Consider the following 16,791-nt stretch of genomic DNA (forward strand, 5'->3'; position numbering starts at 1 on the left):
TTAATGCAATTGAAATAATGGACATCTCATCATTAAACCTGAGTTTAACATATCATGATCACTTGCATTATATGAAGCAAAGAACATCTTCTGAAGGAGGAGTCTGGAAAGAAGCTGAAATATAATGATGTGAGTTGCTGAAAGAATTTTAGACAGATATTTTTACATTTATTAAGGTAAAAAGAACAGTATAAAATAATTTATAAGCCTAGGTAGCTTTTTCAGTGAAGTCATGATGATTCTATACTGGAAATTGCCCCTTTAGCACAATTCTAAAGTGCATTGAAATGGTTTCATAAGTCAGAACTAAAGGCAATAAAGCCTTTTTAAGGGTTATTCATGAGATAACGTGGATGTGTTGAACTGATACATGTTAACCGCACAAATATTATTGACCAGTTTCAAACTACTTCTAATTGTAAAAATACATGATTATGCCCTCAATAGTCAACTGCATATTTTTTAAAAAAAAATCTGATTTCATTCATATAGGAAAATTAATAATGCACATTGTCAATAAAAGTGTTAAATAATTACACATATCTTTCATTAATTAACGCTGTTGGAGTTCTACAACAACTTTCCTGCTCACCTTATTTAAGTACACAGCTTTCAATAAAATAAAATAAAATAAAATAAAATGAGGACAAAAATACAGTTAGAAGTGACAAAGTAGGAAGGTAAATACATGCTTGCTTTCTGACAGGTTCCTGGTGACATGGGCAGCATCAGTCCTTGTTGGTTCTGACACAGGGTGTACAGCTGGATAGTGACAATCAAAGCTGGGCAAGAACCAAAGAACAATGAATCAATATCATACATCAGGTTGTCTGATCTGAAAGAATGGAATTAATTTAATGGAAGAAAACAAGATCTGTAAGTACACAGGTACCCTCTGATCTTTGTGACTACCTTAGAAGACCAGACATGAGTACTTACTTGCCTCATTAGTATGCTATTCCTAAAAAAAATATTCCTACGCATGAAATCCACAAACCCTTGCACGTTTATATCAATTAATGATTGCTCTGTCCCTAACAAAGCACAAAACATCCAATCATTGAATAGTTTGGTTACTAATGTTATTTTTAGGTCCACCACATAACTATTTAACTATTTAAAAAACCTTTTCTGCAAGCTACCATGCTCATGTGACAAAAATTGGTGTCCCACAATAATAAGGTTCTTGTTTATTCCTTGGCAGGAGATTGACTAGAAAAGGTCAGTCAATATGAAAGAGGAATTAGGCCATTTTCTTTTTCTGAATACCCCTTTAAGACCGAAGTGAGCCCTGTTGGAAGAGCAGAGCCATGAGTTAAGAGCTAGGCTGACGCAGTTGGTGTTATCAAAAGCTGTATATTAGATGTTCCTCCATATGTACTTTATGTTTTACTTCGTTTGTTTTCCCCTTTAATCTCCAATAAAAGTTATCTCACCTGAAAGATATTTGCTGTTAATCTGTGAGAAATCAGAACCAAACTCATTTAGAGAAGTGATATCATCCTCTGAAGCTTGACAGTGTGTCAGGGCAGGCGGAAACCCACTGTGTTTGCACAACAAGAATCTAAAATAGGAGACTCTTCATTTTCTTTGAGTATGTTTCCCTCAGGGGGTCTTCAGAAAAACAGGGTATATACTTTCTTTGTTTTAAGAAAAAAAAAAAATGGTTGCTGAGATTGGAATCTGCTTGCTGGCTTTATCAAGGAAGGTGCATCAAAATGTAACTTCAGAGAGCAGTAAATTTATAATATATGCCATCTGAGCCTTATCTCTAGCATGAAAAAAAGTATTCAGTTAATGTTCTAAAATAAAATGACCATAAGGTTCAAGAAAAATAGCCAACCTATACATGTTTATATATTCTGCTTCAGCCCTAAATAAACATAGTTCAGAGACATACTAGGAATAGATTAACTGTGAAAAACAATTCCCTGTGACTGCATGCATTCACTTTAAGGATTTCTAATTTGCTAAACGTTTGCCTACAATTTTCAGTCTGACTTCATCATGTGTAGTTGGGCTTTTAATTTGTATTCTTTTCTCATCATAGTTTACTCGCGTGGAATAATGCTTTTAATTATTTTCCTTTGTATAACTGTCTGAAATGTAGTCCTTGGAATGAGGAAGATTTCAGCTATTCTAGTAGTTATTGTAAAAGCTAGTAAAAGCTGGGAAAAAACCACATCTCTTTTACCACAGCTGACACACTACACTGATCTAGCAGGAAATCTGTCTGTTACTGAGACAGATGGGGGAGCTCTGGGACTCAGTTTAACGTGGTGGAAGCTCCTGCAGATGCTGATGTCGTACGCTGACAGTAGCTGAAGTCTGAACAGCAGAGTTTACATGCCTGAAATAAATTGTTTTGATTAGAACCTTTAGGAAAGAAATTCATAAGGTACAGTTTTATTGACTACTTGCCAAACAACAGAGACCTGTGCTCTGTAAGCTTGCTTTGTTCTTGTAAGTCAAGCACCAACTGGGCTCTTATTTTCTGAGGTTATGGACTTCAGCATAATACATTATAATTTACTCTGAATTATTACAGAGAGAAGAATCAGAAACAGCATACACATTCGTTTCTAACTGTAGCTGACCTTAGGAAAAATATTTTTTTAGGTAGTCTCTGTATTTGATTATCTTCCATGGGAATCTGAGAAATTTGCTATTGATAAGAATGTTTCCAGAACAAAAAGACACATATAAAGCAAATTTGTGGCAGTCATAAAGAAAAGAAAAAAAAAATCAATTCTAATTATTATCAAAATTGTTCTTTTTATCATAGAATCTGGGGTATTTTTAAGGAGCCATTTCAGGTTGTGTTTTATGACAGTCAGAGACCCCTCTTTGAGACATAATGCTATTGTGATAACCTAAATAGAACTGAAACAAATTTTGTTCAAGGCACAGTTAAGATTTTCTTCCCCCTAAGCAAAATCTATATAATATTATTGTCACTTAGGCCATTATCTGTTGTGCTGTCCTTTTGGCAATTAGTATGTATAGGTACCATTATGTTCATTTATCAGTGTCTGTTCTGGTCTAATGCATTTAAATGCATAGTCTAATTGCTAAAACAGAGCGTATGAAATTTTGCATTATCTTGTACCTCTCCAGTGATAGAATTCTGGCTGTTCATTGACACTTTTATTTTTTAAGCAAACATCTTCCACTGAACATTGTTTTTATTTAGTATATTTTTTAAGCATAGTAATTTGAATAATAATAATGAAAAACAAAATAAATCAAAAATATCCCACAAGAAACCAGAGAGGTAATTAGCTGTATCCATAAGCAACAAAGTATCTTTGTGAATTTTCAAATCTGATACAGCATCAAACTTTTGCCTCATGCCCAGCTACTTCAGCATATTGATTCATATTTTTATTGACAATAGAGGCAAGATAGCTTTTAAAACTTAAAAAAATTAACATTACCAGAATTGCTTTATGTTTTGTTTCCCACTTAGCTGAGACAACTAATTTTCATAGGAGAACCTGAGAATAACAAAATATTTCAGAATATCCCTTTTATCAGCTATGAAGTAATTTGCTTGACACAACTCATTACTAACACATGATACTACATTATGAAAGTAACAAATTGTGGTTTAGAGTGGGCTCAAACCAGCCGTGGTGGGGGCTCCAAAGGTCCCTGCAGAGCTGCATCATATCACCTGAACACTCCGTTCCTCAGGCAGCCGTGCCAAAATTAAAGGGAAAAGGGAAAGCTTTTTGTCCTCCATAACCAGTAAAACTACATCTATGTATTAGTAACAATATCTAGACAAAATATTCAAAAGAAGTTAAGTGTATGGCTGGGACTTCATTGCTCATTCATTCAATAAGATTCTGTCTCAACAAAACATGTTTTGTAAATTATCATTCCTTAAAAATAAGACAGCCTCAGGCAGCCCCATTATTAAGCCAAGTTTGTGTCTTAAGCAATCACATTGCTAGGAGAAAGAAGGTAGCTTATTCAGGCTTCTGGTCTGAATCATCTCCGAAATAGACATTCTCTGCTGACTGTGTGCAGGAATCATAGTGAATAATCTATATTTAGTTTGATTGCATATTTCACCTCAACCATAGCAATTCATATTCTTGTTTTTACCTAATTTGATGAATTCTGAACAGACTTGTCAAAAGAGAAATCTTGGTGATAGTACTGTGAGTGTTGTCTCAAAGGCAAAAAAAAAAAAAGCAAAAAAAAAAAGCCCCAAACTTTACAGTTTAAGAATAGAATAAAAAATAAAATGTATCTTTATGTCTCTGTGTAAATGAGATTATTGTTCAAAGTCTGAAAAAAGGGTAACAAAAAACTTGAAAAGACTGACAAAAGCTTGCTAAAACTAATAATATGGGACAACTCTTAAAAAGAGGGGGGAAACCCACAACACTAAACAAAGACCCATGCTCTTAATGTTGCCATAGAGATAGCAGGGAGCAAAAGGACAGATTCTAGTAAATTTCTGAGTGCCAAGGAACAAGCAAATGGCATTAGCCTTTCACAGTCTCTTCTGGAACAAGAGAGCATCAAACAGTTACCTAACAGAGAGTGGTGAGCTAAATAAATCCTTGATCTGGGCTACTGCAGTCATTCTGTTATGGTTTTGATCTACTGACAAACCAATCTATATAAAAAACAAGCCCAAGTATTTCTTTTGCGTATGTTCTATGTGGGATTGTGTTTTATGATCCAGTGCAATTGCCCTTTCTCAGGAAGATATAATAATAGAAAAGAGACACAGAAGGCTTTCTCAAAAAGGCTATTTTAATTTTCTCATTTATACAAAAGCAAATCAAACTGAAACATGAAAATATGAATTGTTCACTTTACTTGGCAAATGAAATGCTCAACTGTCTTGTGTGAACACATTGCCGAGAACATAGTGCAATTTATTAAAATAGTTATTGTTATGTTTAAATGCATGGATAACCAGAGAACGTCTTCTGCTAATGCCAGACTGAGTTAGTTCCCTTCCTTCTCTGCTGAAGCTGACCACACAAGACTTAGTTATCTTGGGTCCTAGCTGACCATTCCCAATCTCTTTGTTAATTTAAAGCCAGAAGACTTGGAAACTGATTATCTTACAAAAGGCACAGGTCTAAAGATACTGGTTAGTCTATATACTGGAACAAAAGTATTTTTTCAAAGGATCACATTTCTTTTGTAAATTTGGGGCTTGACATACTACAGAATCCATATGAACATTCCTAAATTGACATCACTGGAAAACAAATTTCAATGTCTTTAATTATCTGTGAATAATTTTTGCAGTTCTATACAATAAACAGATGAAGTAAGCATAATACAGGATAGACACATTTTACAAACTTTGATCATATTGTTGTATTTCTTTGGAATATGTCATCTTGCCAAAAGGTAAAAGGACCATATGATCATCTAGGAGGCAGCATATGCAAATAAATATGGTAGCAAGTAAAACATATGTTTAATCTTCCCACTTCATCAATGTAGAGCTCTAGAGTTTTTGTCCTCACCAGCCAACAAATCTTAAGGCTTAAACTGTATTTCTGCTACTTCCTTTTTCTTAGTTCCATAGTTATATACCTCTCAAAAAGCTGTACAGAATTATTTATTTTTAAAGAACTTGTAGAAAACTCCTACTGAGGGTAAAACCAGATGTATACAGGCAAGCTCAAAATTGAAAAGAATTGCCTAAGAATGTACTGAATTTGTTCACCAAGTTTCACATGATCTGTTTATACTGAAATGAGACAAAATAGTTCGCAGTTTTGACAAAGTACAGGAAAGAGGTATCAATCATCCCAAAGGGCAACACAGTGGAGCATTTAAAAGTTGTACTTTCTAGATACAAGGAGACAGAAAATTGTCCACACTTCTAATGATTTATTTATATATTTATAAAAATATATTTATTTATAGTAGTTAATTAGATGTACTGTTAAATCTGTGTGCTAAATTTCTTTTTGGAATATAGTTAAGTTTTGCTTCAATACCTTTTTAGCATGCCTTTCCCCTCCACATTACACAGCCCCATTATGTTGTTTTCTTCCTGTGTAACTGCTTAAACAGTTCAGCAAAATCAGTTCTCAGTTATTTTTCTAAGAGCAACAGATCTTAAGGTGTTTTGGGGTTTTGTGTGTGTTTTTTATTTGCTCACATTATAGCATTTTCAACATATTTTGAGTGACTACTGCCCTTTGTTGAAATAGATTGCAATTTTCAGTCAAAAAAAAAAAAAAAAGAGCTCAAAGCTGGTGTCTGCATCAACAAAAAGTGTGGCACTAGGAGATGCATCTTTAGGGGGCTGGGTGTACAATATTTTCACTATTTGTGCGTGCTTGCTTTCCAGTATTTCTGTGGTTCAAAGGCTTATTAGGTTTTGTGGTTGTCTTGGTTTGAAAGACAGGTATCTGCTAGGAAGGGCAGAGCCTCTCTTTGGAATGGAGAATTCGAATCTCCTCCCTCCAAATGATTATAATTTAGAAAATTAAAGGGGCTTTCAGGCAGAGGTATGGGGATAGGAATAACAGTTCTTTACTAATATGTATAACAAGAGAAACAAAGAACAATAATAACTACAGAATTAAAAGTAAACAGAACTAGAGACCTTGAGGGGCTTTGTTTTACAAAACCTGGGGCAGTCTGATTTTGGTGCGGAACTCCGAGACCACCAAGCTGGAGCCATGGAAAATCCTGGGCTGGTGGTAGCAGTCCAGATGAAGCAGTCTGGTTGAAGCAGTGATCTCATAGAGAACGTCTGGTAGCCTTTGTCCTCTGCGAAAGATCTAGTGGGTAAGGGTCCAAATCCCACATTATATCCATGCGAGGATCCTTGGCTCCTCCCTCCGCTCGGAGCATATCATAACGGGATGCAGCAGGTCCTTGATTGCCCATGAACAGAGATAGCTCCTGCAGGGAGTTGTCTAGGAGTCAGGGCAAGGCACTGATGGGCCCATTAACAGCTCATGAAGGTGGTGATAGAATAGATTTTGGGCACATCCTGGATTGCAACCTAGGACAGTGGTACATCAGGTACACTCCTGTTTCCCCTCTGGCTTAGGGTTACTGGAAGGAAGTCAGTGTGAAGGCCATGAGATATGTTCTTACATGATCTCTTATATAAGCAGAGCATACTGCTTAACACTGAGGTGCTAAGGAAAGTTGCTTTGAAACTTACACTGATAGTGTGAACTAAAACACAAATATAGATTCCTTAGAATTCATTAGAATTTCTGGATCATTCTTCCAAACATAATGTTACCTGAAACCACTAATTTTTCATTAGCACTTAAACTTTTTTGTCTATTTTTTAATAGTTATATTAATAATTTAATTTTGGAAAAAATCAAAATGATACATTATTTCAAAATCAAAAGTTGAAATATTTCAATGTTCAGCTCTTCATTACCATTCTTTTATTCTTAACTTCACTGGTTAGGTTTAAATAGAACAAATGTTATGAATATTTTCTTTGAAAACAATGTTATGTAAAGAGAGAAAGACAATTACACATCAAATTATTATTTAGGCAATCATCCTTAACCACAGCTTTTTCCTCATTCAATACTACTTCAATATAAACTCATAGCAGAGACCTAAAGGAGGGAACAAACCCAGATTTATACTGAAGTCTTCTGGGTCAAGCTGTAACATAATCCCAAAATTTACCATACTTTGGATAAGAAGTCACAGAAAAAAAAAAAAAATGGATCTGGAAGAACAGAGAAAGGAGAAATCATTAGTGAGCAGGTAAAGTGAATTTTTAACCACTGCCCAATTCTATGATAAACTATTGCTATTTTTCATAGCTATTGTAATGCAACAATTAATTTAATTTTTTTACTCTTTCCTGTGAGGATAATAATGTTTTGGTTTATATAAAATGTTGTTTTAATCAATGTTAATTAAAATATGATACTAGTAAAGTGTCTAATATTTCTCCAGTGATCCTATTCATCTGATCTCTGAGGGCATAGAAAGATATCAGATTTTTAATTGCTGTTTAATATGTTTCCTATGAAGAGTGGAATGCTTTTATAAAAATTCTTTTCATGTTTAAGGCACAGTCTGACAAACAAGCAATTTGAATCCAAGAAGTCTCCTTCTACAAAGAGTGTTTGCTACTCGCAGTAATAGCCATAACACTGGAAGTAATTCTCAGGTCAATCCTCTGTAAAAAAAATATTTCTTATGGTGGTCCATATAATTATAGTCTGCACAAAGAAAAACAATGAAAGAAACTTAATTTAGTCTACACTTTTTATCTGAAATATGGCAGACTAGAAGAACAGGGTGAAAATAAGTAAAAATAACAAAAAAAACACATAAGAAATTAGAGTTTTAGAACTAGATTCTTGTCCTTACCTGGATTTGGAATTGTATGCGAACCGTTAATCTACTAACATACTTTATGGACATACGGTTTTAAAAAGTAGCAGCACATTCTTATCACAGAATCAGAGAACCACGGATTCAATTGTGTTGGGAAAGAATTCTGAGACCATTGAGTCTGCCCAATATATTATGGAATGATTAAACAGACGAAATTAATGTATTGATGAATCAGTTCTCTGCCCATATTGTCTTCACCATTGGATGACTCAGGTACACTCTAATTTCGGGATGCAGTGAATCTGGCTGAAGGGGGTTGATTAAAATTTTTAAATTATCAGTTTAATGGTGAACTGAAATGTTAGAGTGAAAAAACCCAAAGAAACAAATCTAAAAAGGTGCAGAAAATATAAACAAGTTTTTCTTTAAAATTGGGAAACAAGAAATTAAAACGTTGGCAATAACCTGAAAAGTAATTTTGCTCACCTTTGGTTCCTTTGAATGGAAAGAACACAAAGGGATCATCATTGATGCAGATCTGATTGCAGATGTAAGAGGCACCTCATCTGCACAGGACTGGAAGGTTATCTAAAAGTGGCAATCACAGTGCCATATCCTGTGAGCCATAGTTATGGCTCAGTTCATGCTTGTGAACACAGTTAATGATAAGGCATTTCATTCTAGAACAGGAATTATTAGGTTTGTATATTTTTTTTTGAGAGTTTTTGGGTTTTCCTAAGAACAAAACCACTTTGTTTTTCTTAAGGTGTTCCAGACAGTTTGGCACGGTCTCCAGTTGCATTGAGAAACTAAATAAGTATTGGAAGCAGTCAAAGTTTGATAAGAATGGAAAGCAGATGCATTTTCTTTCTTGGTTGGTTAGTTTATAAGACAACACACAAAAAATGAGGTGGTTTTCCTGGTCTAATGGGGTTCAGTTACCATCTGTGACCAAAAAAGAAATCTGGGTATTGAATCTAGATATATTGTTTAGGAATAAATAGTTTTAAACAACGTAAACAATCACTTTTATTTTCAAAATTGCCTCATAATATAAATTTTAGTTGCACCCCAATAAAGGAAGGAAAAAAAAAAAAGAAAAGCCCCCACAACAATCAAAAAATCCCCACCAGAAAAGAGCTTGTGGAATATATCTTTCAACAGCATTTCTCAATTATCTTTCAATTCCATGTGAGTGCTATGTTCATTTTTAGTGTCAGAATAAGGACTAGCATTATGTAAACACTGAGTAAACCATTAATGTAAATAAATAGATAATATCTTTATTTCATCAGTGTTCAAGTATCTTCATTTCACAGTGAATATAATATTTCTTAATTAAATACCTCTACTATTCAACATTCTTCCTTCCAGATGGATTTAATGAATTCAGTCGATAAAGTGGATGCATTGACCTTTCTTGGATATAGTAATGGTACTCAGTAATTTCTTAAAACTAAGCATTTTCTGGCTTGTTCTTTAGAAGTTATCTGAATATCCTTTTCTTTCAGAATTTATAGTTCCTGCCTGGAATTTTATTAGATCATAAACCTGAATTTGATGCAATGAAAAACAGGAATACTGAAAAATATTGTGTCACGTTTTATCTACCTGGCTGTATTGCAGTGCATTAAGCGAAGATTTGACCTGCCATTTTCCCCCTGAAGAGCTTCCTTTTGATGTTCCAAATTGTATGTCTGTTCTTTCTGCAAAACAAATGAGATGGTTCCTTATGCAATCCACCAAAAATAATTATTTTCCCATAGAATAATGAAAAGAATAGGACAGTCAAACAGCTACCCAAGTTCAAGAAATATCCAAATTGGGGGTTTAATTTTGCCTTGAGACATTTGATCACAATGCCTATTATACCAGTTGAAAATTAATTTATAAATGTGAGGGCAGCATTGCCCTATATGATTAATATGTTCTGACAAAATAAATTAGGTGTAGAATTATTCAATTTGTTTCCTTTTTTCTAGTGATCAGATACTGAATACATCACACATCATCAGTGCTTTTCACCCAGTCTTTGTCCATAGAACTAGATTTGGTAATTCTTAACAAGAAATTTATTATTTTCCCTGAATATGTATCATATCATTGACAATACAGAAGAGGAAAGTTTAATTCAAAGCATCAGATTATTCAAATTAGTTGTAATAAGCCAAATGGATGTCAACATGTTCTATACTGCCTCCTACAAATGCTGTTATAAAGAACCATGAAGAAGTGGGTGGTGAGGCCTCAGGGAAGCATTGTCTCTTCAGGAGGTGAGGAACATGCTCTCATTCATATACTCCTTTTAGATGAAACTTCAATCTATGAGGAGTTTCTGCCACCCTTAAAATAGAGCAATAATAACTATGTGAGACTGTGCCATAGCATGGCCTAATTAGTCAGGTCATTGTAAATTTTCCAACTGACTTCACAGCTTGCAGAATTGCAGGTTTTTTTGGTTTTTTTTTCTAAATAGTACTAGACTAAAACTCACATAACACAAGCTGAAGCAAAACTGCCTTTCTTGGGTCTCAAACAAGTCTGTGCTTGGGGGAAGCCAGTCACCTTCTCCAGGTAACACAAGGAGGGGCTGAGTCCAGCACACAGCTATCATGTGAAGAATTTAGGCACATCCAGTATTCCCGGCACGCAACAACGGCAATTCTTAGGAATAATGCCAAAGGAACATAGGAAGATTGAGCTAAGAGCGCTCCTGAATCAAGTTGTCTGCTACCATAGGCATTCATCCCATACCTTGTAACTTGCAATTACAGGGAGTTTGGTGTCTTTCCTACCTTGGAAAGCTGCTGCAGAACGTGGAGCTTGAATGGCCAGATTAGCCTGTTCTCAGAAGTAGGCCTCAAAGTAGGTGATATTTCTTTATAAATTTTTTCCCCTGGTCATATTTCATTGTACCCTTCTGCAACATGAACTCGTGGAAGCATGCACAGTATTCAGCTTATGATCTCTTCACAAGTTTACTCAGTCTTCTAGTAAGCTATGTACTGTTGTATTGGCCTTTAATTATAGCAGAGTGGCAGGTCATAGCCATGCTACAAACAAGTGTCACAGCCACTGAGTCCTTTCCAGTTAACAAGCTCTTGATTACAGATGTTTTGGTTTTTGTATGACCTTTCATATGCAAACCCAAATACATGACAATGTATTTTATGTTATTGGATTTTATGCAATAAGAGGTCTGAGAAGGCACTAATCTACAGTTCCTAGTCCAAACTGATGGAGTCAATGAGTACAAAAGACTATCTTCTATTCATAGGGCTAAATGTTTATCAAGAATTTTACATGACCATCTTGTCTCACCTGCAGATGGTGGGAAAGAAACTGTGGTCTATTCCTTTAAGATAAAAGGTGTACAGAAGGAAGTGGGTGTGAAAAATCGCATTAGTTTAAAGATTACTGTTTTATAGCACTCCACTCTAAGAAAGCCATTTCCCAAAATGGAAAAATCAGAAGCACACTTTAAATGTATTAAGGTATGTTAAAACATGGTGTTCGCTTTCAACTTGAATAATTATAAGCATTCTGTATGGATTTTATGACGTATGTATTTTGGAATTAGGACAGATATTTGCACTTTCAGCAGTATATGTCCTGTATAATATCACAGGTTAAGATTTGCTAGCCAATTTACTCATTTTTAAATATGTCAGTCATTACCTTTTTAAAAAAGAAATAATATAATAGAAAACATCTATAAAACTCTCACTTCATTTCCGCTGATCTGATAGCTTTTTCTGTGGAATTACAAAATGCTAAATGGCTCATGAGGGTGAACCATAGCAAACAGAATCCTGATGTTCACTTTCTTATTATGCAACAAGACTGTGAAAACATCCCAATGGGTGTTAAGAGGAAAATGGAACGAGGTGATAAATAATTTATAACTAGAGAAAACTAATCAGAGCTCCTCAACTCACATTGTCCCCATACAGGTGCTCAATTACTTACTCGAAGGGGCCGAGAGACCAATAACCTGACGTCTGGGATATAAATGAATTTTATTATTAAGGAAGATATTAAAACTTATATTAGTACACTAAAGTAGCTAATCTAAATTCTGTACAGAAATTCTACCAACCTTTCATGTGCCCTTCTTGGTAGGACTGCTTGCACAGTAGTGAGTTTTGCTAGAGCAACCTGCTAATCTTATGTAAAATCAGTGATTTCACCTTTACCATAGTCAGTTCTCATGCAGTCAGTGTGAGGTTTGTAATACTTTTTTTAATTTTCTATGTGCTTATCCTGGTGCTTTAAGGAACAAAATGTTCTTTATACATAAATCATATGTATACCTTAAGAAAAACTAACAGAAAAGTATCCAAGTATCCATTTCATACAAGACCATCTTTAGAGTTCATTATTTCAGTTAAAACTGCCTATGCAAGAATAATCATGCAAGATTTACAATGTGTGCATTGAACATCTGTATATCAGATGCAGAGTTGATTTATCTGTAAGTAGAGCAAGCATGATTAAGGATAAGAAAGAAATATTTGATAAGATACGGCAAGGTCGATTAGAGTATTTTTTTAAACCTTCATAAAAAAAAGTAACAGTAACTGCCACCCTCACATTTTTTTAAAGTAATTTTTTAACCCCCAACCTGCCTTTGAAAAAACATTTATACAATGCACCAGTGTTCTTCAAGGTAATTTTTCTCATGAAAAAGCAGTTTCCTACCGGAATTGTGGCTGGTCATTCTCAGGGCTCTGCAATCTTCCTTGCCCATCTGCATTTAGCTTGAAGTGCTTTGGTATTATTTCATGTTTGCAGTCAACAAGTGGAAGAAATGCTAGATGTTTATCTAATTGGGGTGTAAGACTGAGTTGAAGAAAGGGCTAAAGTAGCATGTTGGTAACAGGTGTTGTGTTCCTGAGTAATAAGGTTTTAAAAGCAGAGATAAGAGGTGTTTATGAATAAAAACACCAACAAATAGTTGACTTCTTATATTCCCAAGCATGAACACATAATTTACTCTTTCACAGGTATAAAGCTCAAACTGCCCGTGTGATTTCCAAGATTTTGAAAGTCAAATAAACTTAAGATTATAAATCAAGCTTACCAATATGTATTCTCTTTAGACACAGCTGCTGAAGTAGGTAATATTTGCTGATTATGATCTGTATTCTGTGATCCTCTGTACTGTTTTCCCTAATGCATTACTATTTACTATGTTTCACTTCAAATATTGCAATCTCATCCCAAAATACTGCTCTCATGTGAGTTGCATAAAAAGGATATGATAAAGAGCCAAAGTGCTCTTACGGAATTCACAGACTGAAATGCAGTGGATTACTAAATATCTTGCAAATTTTGCTCCCGCCTCAATGTATGCTACCATTTCTTCGTAATCCTTGTTCAACTTTACCTCTGTAGCTTGTAACATTTCAATGACTTGGTTTATTTCTTCCCAACAGTTCTGACTGACCTTTAAGCAGTCCTTATTTGATTTCAGATATTCTACTTCACATCCAAAATGCTCAATTAATTTTAGTGCTATTAAAAATGAATTTGTACTCAAAAACTGTATTTGAAAAATAGAAAATATATCTTAGTATCTTTGTTTCATAAGATAAAACTTTCTTTGTTTTTGAATATGCTACATAACACTTTTTTATTACCTACTGATGGACATACCCACTCTACTTTATACAATATTGATTTCCAGTAAAACATAATTTGAGTGTAACATACTAATGTATGGGTCTCTCATTCTTGGACAAGGACAAAATGATACAAAAATCTTAGCACTTTCAGAGATATGACCTTCCACCATTAAGAATTTGTATCTACTATAAATATAGGTATAAGGTGGTTGCATCCCATCCCAATGCATTCTCACCTGTTATTTCTTACCAACTTTGTGGGATCTATTCAACTCATCCAAATACTTTAATCCTGAGACTATTAACCTGATAAATATCACTCATTTCTGCCATGGCTGTGAAGCAAATAAAATTTAAACAAAGGGGGAAAATATAGAACAATCCAATAATTTAATGCAGAAAATATATATTTTAAAAATAAATTCAAAACTTCAATTTCTTTCTCTCCTTCAGTTTTTAAATCAGCCTGTATTCCTTTCCTGGAGATAAGCAAAAAATATAAGCACTTGCATCAACACTGTTCCATGGCATTGATGGAACAAGTCAGCCTTTATCAAACAATATGTTCTTAAAATAAAATGCAAATGTCAGTGTTAGTTTAACCCTTCTTTTTGGATACAGCTGGGGGAACAAAATGGCTGTGTCTATACCTACACATCTCGGTATATTTTGCCTTTTCATAGCTCTTAAGACTAAAACACTGTCAGGCACATATTTGTGTTCTGGAAATAACTATGAAGAGCAGCATAACAAATCACTAGATAGTAGCAATTCTCAAAGCCTATTTTGAAGAAACTAAAGGAATTCATACATTGGGGTGTGAATTTTATTTTCTCCCTAGCATAACCACTAAATGTTTCAGCTTTGCTCTATCTAAAATTAAATGTTTCAAATCTTCCTGTTTTTAAATACTTGGAGTCTTTCTTCATAGAAAGAAACTTTAGCTATGCTACAGCATTTACCTTGTCACACTGCACACAAGATGCACATGAGACAGATCAAAACACTGATATTTAGTTATGCGGGATTTTTTTAATATATTGCTTTTATTGTGCTAGTCTCACTGTTCACTGCAGATTTTCTGTGCATGACTCCCAAGGGAGAGGGAGCTGATTGTGAGAACACTGTCAAGTTATTTATCTTTAGTTTCAGTATTTTGCCTTTTTTTTTTTTCCTTTTAAACCTGGAGATTGTGTAGTTTTTTCACTAGTCTATAAACATTCGTATTTTTGAGATAATTTCGCCATTATATTCTAAAAGCTTGGATTCCTCAAGCTATTATTTACTTTATTAAACCTTTCTGAAGTGGAAGGAAAATTCATGGTAAGAATCTCAAATGTGTAAAACTCATAGCTATGCTACTTTGACGAAGAAATTAACTCCAGCTCAAATCTGAATGTTCTCTTTTAAATGGAATGCATAAACTCTTGCAAATTCAGGCTGTGTGAGTACTAGTGACTTTAACAAGCCCCAAAGCAGCTGGAGACTCCCTAGGATCCCTCCACAAGTTGGAATAATCACACAGTGCTCAATTTGAAAAACTGTTTTGGTCATTAGACCTTGAGTTTAAAGTACTGAGTATTCATAAGACCATCAGGATCAGCTACAGGTATGCTGCATGACCTAGAAATTGGTGTGAGATGAATTATCCATAGTATCAGTCAAGAAACACCATTACACATCAGCCTCAAAAGCACATAATAGGGGTAGAAGTTCTACTTATATTTTGATCAAAGACTTGAACTGAATAAAATCATTATCTCTGTTCACTCGTCAAGCAGCAATAGCTTATAAGAGCCCTCTCCTGCTTCCCACCAAAATGTAACAAGACACCCCTTACCCCATAAGCTTGTGTAGAGAATTCCAATTAAATAATAAGTTAATTCTTCAGTCAAATCATAACTCTACATGGCTGATCTTTCTCCTGTATACTGTCAGCAACAATGATGAACATGTCTGTATATGCAGGTTTTCATATATGCTTTTCAGTGAACAAAACATCACAAGCTCATGCCCTATTCTCCTCCTTGTTTCTTTAGATTCTTCCTTTCCAATCTCTTCCCAGCTCAGGGAGCCTCTCCCCCTGCTAGTCAGTCATCAGTCCTGACGATTACCACAAGGAAAGGTGTGAAACCAGAGAGAAGAAGAAAAGATGAAATAGCTATAACAGCCAAAAAGCATATGTAATTTATTTGGGAAATAATAACAGTAAAGCAATAGTACTTTGATATGAACAATAAGTAAAGCACTGTCACCAGCACTGACCTTGTGCTGCCATCTTCCTAATGACTTGTTGACAATTTGTACTCCCCTTTTGTACACTATATAGCCTGGAGTCCATTATATTACAAGCTTTGAAAAACAATCCTGTAAACCCATTCCTGAGTAAAGGTTACCATTGTTTAAATTGGGTGTTTCTCCATTCCAGTGTTATTCACATCTTTGCTCTAAGGTAAAATGAACACGAATCTCCCTTTGCCATGAATATGATTACCTCTGTGAACATTAATTGTGACCATCAATACACTGTCATACATATGCATGTTTTGTGATCATATGCACATGTATGCATACGTATCCAAGCTCTTTAACTTTAGGTAAAATATCCTTTATACTATAATTCCAAAAAATACAGAAAATGTCCTAAATTTCCAAAGGAATAGAGCATGAGGAAATCTACGTGTTGAATTTATTTCTTGAGAGGAACTTGATACCTTTAGATTTGCTAAAAATTTTGTATGGATTTCAGTAGAGTGAAAGAAGCCTTCAGTCTGCAAGAGTTTGATTTTATTATCATTGGAGTTGTGCTGTGAGAATGTCTTAATTTTGCCTTTTTTTTTCT

Source organism: Cinclus cinclus, chromosome 5 (genome assembly GCF_963662255.1).
Source record: "Cinclus cinclus chromosome 5, bCinCin1.1, whole genome shotgun sequence".
Lineage (NCBI taxonomy): Eukaryota > Metazoa > Chordata > Aves > Passeriformes > Cinclidae > Cinclus > Cinclus cinclus.